The sequence below is a fragment of the Schistocerca gregaria genome, unplaced genomic scaffold, assembly GCF_023897955.1.
Source record: "Schistocerca gregaria isolate iqSchGreg1 unplaced genomic scaffold, iqSchGreg1.2 ptg000499l, whole genome shotgun sequence".
NCBI classification, from domain to species: Eukaryota; Metazoa; Arthropoda; class Insecta; order Orthoptera; family Acrididae; genus Schistocerca; species Schistocerca gregaria.
Window position 1 is genome coordinate 42,501 of NW_026061904.1, and position 5,000 is coordinate 47,500.

Sequence of the window (5,000 nt, forward strand, 5' to 3'; positions counted from 1 at the left end):
TAACTTACACTGCACCTTAACCTAACTTACACTGCACCTTAACCTAACTTACACTGCACCTTAACCTAACTTACACTGCACCTTAACCTAACTTACACTGCACCTTAACCTAACTTACACTGCACCTTAACCTAACTTACACTGCACCTTAACCTAACTTACACTGCACCTTAACCTAACTTACACTGCACCTTAACCTAACTTACACTGCACCTTAACCTAACTTACACTGCACCTTAACTGTCACATGTAACGTCACAGGAATGTAGCTTTGCCTAACAGCAACCCTCTGAACATAGTTCACTGCTTGGATCCTCTGGTGTCATGTGTATTTCTTGATGCCATGGTGCGTACCCTCACATAAAGGTCTTTCGAGTGTTGCGTACTTTCTACACAGTCCCGCTAACCACTGGAAGGGTGTACCGCTACAGAACGAATATCGCCCTCCCCTCCTGCCCTTCCAAGCTGGTCGGTCAGGCGTTTGTTTGTGAAATGAGCCTTGCAGCTGTTCAGTTGCATTCGGTTGTCGATGCAGTCAGTGTACGTTGTGGTACGGCCTGTGTGGACTGTCCGCTGATGTACGCGTAACCCACACTGATCATCCGTCGTTACGTACTGAGTGACATAATGTGGCACATGCTTGACCGTACACCGGCTGCGCCCTACAATGGCGAATCATAAGGGCCATATGTTGTGCACGATGCTACTTGTCTCGTCTCCCCATTACAGCGAGATTGCACTGTTGTACGCCGTACAGACATGTGGTAAGTAGGTACGGACGAAAGTATTGCATGTTGGCCCCCCCCCCCCCCCTCCTCCCTCTGCCGGGAATCAGCGTGAGCCGTCTGTTGATGTAGCGACGAGGGTTTTCCTATTTAATCGTATTGCCCCACACAACATGATAGCACGGTGGACCGCGTTCCACATCTGCGACATGCTACAGAGGCCGGTTGACAGTCGACCGCGCAAGGGACATTGCACACGTGCGCGGACCATCTTCCACGTGTTCTCTCGTGTACATGCCGCAGTGTGTATGTGGGCTGATGTAGCGTGTCGTGACACATAACATGCAGGCATGCCAGAATCGTAGATTTCGCAAATGTAGATTGACGTATACGTTTGCTGCCAAAGATCCGCAAATGAACTGGAAATCAGTTGTTGAGCGGTTGTTCGCGCTGCAGGTGCATCGGTGATAGCGACGATCGGTACATCTGTGAACCGGTTGTTTCGGCGGTACCCGCCATGCCCCCGAACCTGAGTTGGCCATGTGGGTATGAAGCGATACGAGGCTGTGGCTTGGCGGGACAGTCCCCGGCCGGTGAGGGGGGGCCGCCCGGCGTGCTGGCCGCGCGCTGCGTGAGCGCACGCACTACAGCCGGCTGGTGGGGGGCGCCCAGTGGCAGGAGCGCCGGCCGACGGGCCCGGCTGGCGTCCCAGCTATGCGCCGGCGCACCCTGCGCGCGGCGCCAGGCGGCCAAAGTGGGTTCTGCCGAGCCCGGTGCGAAGCGCGGTGGACATCTGCAGTGTGCTGGTCCGATTGCGGACTGTGTGCGTTGAGGATGCGCCGCCGCCCGGCACTCGGCGTCGCGACGCCGTCTGCTGCTCGGTCGCCCCCAGCGGTTCTCGCAGGTGGTTTGTATCGCAGCTCTGCGGACGTGTTGGCGCGTGCGCTGTGCTGGGAGAGTTCGCTTCTGCACCCAAGTGGGGCTTTGCCCTTCTGTGGCGCTGGCGTTGGAGCTGCCGGTCACCGTAGGTGGCGCGTGTTGTTTCCCGCCGGCAATGCCACGACAGCACGCTCCCGGGCCTCTGTCGGCAGCGGCAAGCTCAGTTGGGAGCACGGGTGTTCGCACTGAAAGCGTCTACTCGCCTATCTCCGGGCGATTGCGCCTCTCTCGAACCCGACCAAGTACTTAGGACGGCGCTGCGCGCCGCCGGGACCTGAGAGGGTTTCGAGGTGTATCGTGCAGGGGAGCTCAGCCTCCTCCTGTTTGCAGAATAATTGAGCGGACGCTTGCGTGTTCGCGCGGGCCCTCGGGACACACTCCCGGGCGGCCGGCTGCTCAGCTCTCGTTGACGCAGCTCCCTGGTTGATCCTGCCAGTAGTCATATGCTTGTCTCAAAGATTAAGCCATGCATGTCTCAGTACAAGCCGCATTAAGGTGAAACCGCGAATGGCTCATTAAATCAGTTATGGTTCCTTAGATCGTACCCACGTTACTTGGATAACTGTGGTAATTCTAGAGCTAATACATGCAAACAGAGTCCCGACCAGAGATGGAAGGGACGCTTTTATTAGATCAAAACCAATCGGATTGGCTCGTCTGGTCCGTTTGCCTTGGTGACTCTGAATAACTTTGGGCTGATCGCACGGTCCTCGTACCGGCGACGCATCTTTCAAATGTCTGCCTTATCAACTGTCGATGGTAGGTTCTGCGCCTACCATGGTTGTAACGGGTAACGGGGAATCAGGGTTCGATTCCGGAGAGGGAGCCTGAGAAACGGCTACCACATCCAAGGAAGGCAGCAGGCGCGCAAATTACCCACTCCCGGCACGGGGAGGTAGTGACGAAAAATAACGATACGGGACTCATCCGAGGCCCCGTAATCGGAATGAGTACACTTTAAATCCTTTAACGAGTATCTATTGGAGGGCAAGTCTGGTGCCAGCAGCCGCGGTAATTCCAGCTCCAATAGCGTATATTAAAGTTGTTGCGGTTAAAAAGCTCGTAGTTGGATTTGTGTCCCACGCTGTTGGTTCACCGCCCGTCGGTGTTTAACTGGCATGTATCGTGGGACGTCCTGCCGGTGGGGCGAGCCGAAGGCGTGCTTGCGCGTCCCGAGGCGGACCCCGTTGAAATCCTACCAGGGTGCTCTTAGTTGAGTGTCTCGGTGGGCCGGCACGTTTACTTTGAACAAATTAGAGTGCTTAAAGCAGGCAAGCCCGCCTGAATACTGTGTGCATGGAATAATGGAATAGGACCTCGGTTCTATTTTGTTGGTTTTCGGAACCCGAGGTAATGATTAATAGGGACAGGCGGGGGCATTCGTATTGCGACGTTAGAGGTGAAATTCTTGGATCGTCGCAAGACGAACAGAAGCGAAAGCATTTGCCAAGTATGTTTTCATTAATCAAGAACGAAAGTTAGAGGTTCGAAGGCGATCAGATACCGCCCTAGTTCTAACCATAAACGATGCCAGCCAGCGATCCGCCGCAGTTCCTCCGATGACTCGGCGGGCAGCCTCCGGGAAACCAAAGCTTTTGGGTTCCGGGGGAAGTATGGTTGCAAAGCTGAAACTTAAAGGAATTGACGGAAGGGCACCACCAGGAGTGGAGCCTGCGGCTTAATTTGACTCAACACGGGAAACCTCACCAGGCCCGGACACCGGAAGGATTGACAGATTGATAGCTCTTTCTTGATTCGGTGGGTGGTGGTGCATGGCCGTTCTTAGTTGGTGGAGCGATTTGTCTGGTTAATTCCGATAACGAACGAGACTCTAGCCTGCTAACTAGTCGCGTGACATCCTTCGTGCTGTCAGCGATTACTTTTCTTCTTAGAGGGACAGGCGGCTTCTAGCCGCACGAGATTGAGCAATAACAGGTCTGTGATGCCCTTAGATGTTCTGGGCCGCACGCGCGCTACACTGAAGGAATCAGCGTGTCTTCCTAGGCCGAAAGGTCGGGGTAACCCGCTGAACCTCCTTCGTGCTAGGGATTGGGGCTTGCAATTGTTCCCCATGAACGAGGAATTCCCAGTAAGCGCGAGTCATAAGCTCGCGTTGATTACGTCCCTGCCCTTTGTACACACCGCCCGTCGCTACTACCGATTGAATGATTTAGTGAGGTCTTCGGACTGGTACGCGGCATCGACTCTGTCGTTGCCGATGCTACCGGAAAGATGACCAAACTTGATCATTTAGAGGAAGTAAAAGTCGTAACAAGGTTTCCGTAGGTGAACCTGCGGAAGGATCATTACCGACTAGACTGCATGTCTTTCGATGTGCGTGTCGTGTCGCGCAACACGCTACCTGTACGGCAGTAGCCGTGCGCCGCGTGCGGAACCACGCGTGCCTCTCAAAACTAGCGCAAGTGTTGTTGTGTGGTACGAGCGCTGAAGCTCTGGAGCGGCTGGCCTGCGGCACCTGGCGCCTGGCGCCGGTTTTGAATGACTTTCGCCCGAGTGCCTGTCCGCTCCGGTGTGGAGCCGTACGACGCCCATCGGCCGTCAGGCCGTTGGACACAAAGTAATGGAACAGGGGCCGTCAAACGCCTCAGTCCCGCCTCTGCAACTGTCTTGAAAGAGACGGTGGAGAACTGAAAAGATAAAGATCACCCAGGACGGTGGATCACTCGGCTCGTGGGTCGATGAAGAACGCAGCAAATTGCGCGTCGACATGTGAACTGCAGGACACATGAACATCGACGTTTCGAACGCACATTGCGGTCCATGGATTCCGTTCCCGGGCCACGTCTGGCTGAGGGTCGGCTACGTATACTGAAGCGCGCGGCGTTTGTCCCGCTTCGGGCGCCTGGGAGTGTCGTGGTCGCCTGTGTGGCCGGCCGCGTCTCCTTAAACGTGCGATGCGCGCCCGTCGCCTGGCGGTTCGCATACCGGTGCTTTCTCGGTAGCGTGCACAGCCGGCTGGCGGTGTGGCGTGCGACACCTCGTACAACGACCTCAGAGCAGGCGAGACTACCCGCTGAATTTAAGCATATTACTAAGCGGAGGAAAAGAAACTAACAAGGATTCCCCCAGTAGCGGCGAGCGAACAGGGAAGAGTCCAGCACCGAACCCCACAGGCTGCCGCCTGTCGTGGCATGTGGTGTTCGGGAGGGTCCACTACCCCGACGCCTCGCGCCGAGCCCAAGTCCAACTTGAATGAGGCCACGGCCCGTAGAGGGTGCCAGGCCCGTAGCGGCCGGTGCGAGCGTCGGCGGGACCTCTCCTTCGAGTCGGGTTGCTTGAGAGTGCAGCTCCAAGTGGGTGGTAAACTCCATCTGA

At 56.0% G+C, this 5,000-nt stretch overlaps 3 non-coding genes across 3 annotated transcripts in view; all 3 read left to right on the top strand.

Moving 5' to 3' along the window:
- The first annotated feature begins 2,080 nt into the window (after window positions 1-2,080).
- LOC126313752 (small subunit ribosomal RNA) lies at window positions 2,081-3,973 on the top strand. The gene has a single exon (XR_007555371.1). It is a non-coding gene; the product is annotated as a small subunit ribosomal RNA (ribosomal RNA).
- Window positions 3,974-4,328: 355 nt separating this feature from the next.
- LOC126313777 (5.8S ribosomal RNA) lies at window positions 4,329-4,483 on the top strand. Its single transcript, XR_007555393.1, has one exon. It is a non-coding gene; the product is annotated as a 5.8S ribosomal RNA (ribosomal RNA).
- Window positions 4,484-4,671: 188 nt separating this feature from the next.
- The window catches only part of LOC126313776 (large subunit ribosomal RNA), a 4,222-nt gene continuing 3,893 nt past the window's right edge, over window positions 4,672-5,000 (top strand). The window contains exon 1 of the ribosomal RNA XR_007555392.1: window positions 4,672-5,000. This exon is cut by the window's right edge and continues 3,893 nt beyond it. This is a non-coding gene — a ribosomal RNA (large subunit ribosomal RNA).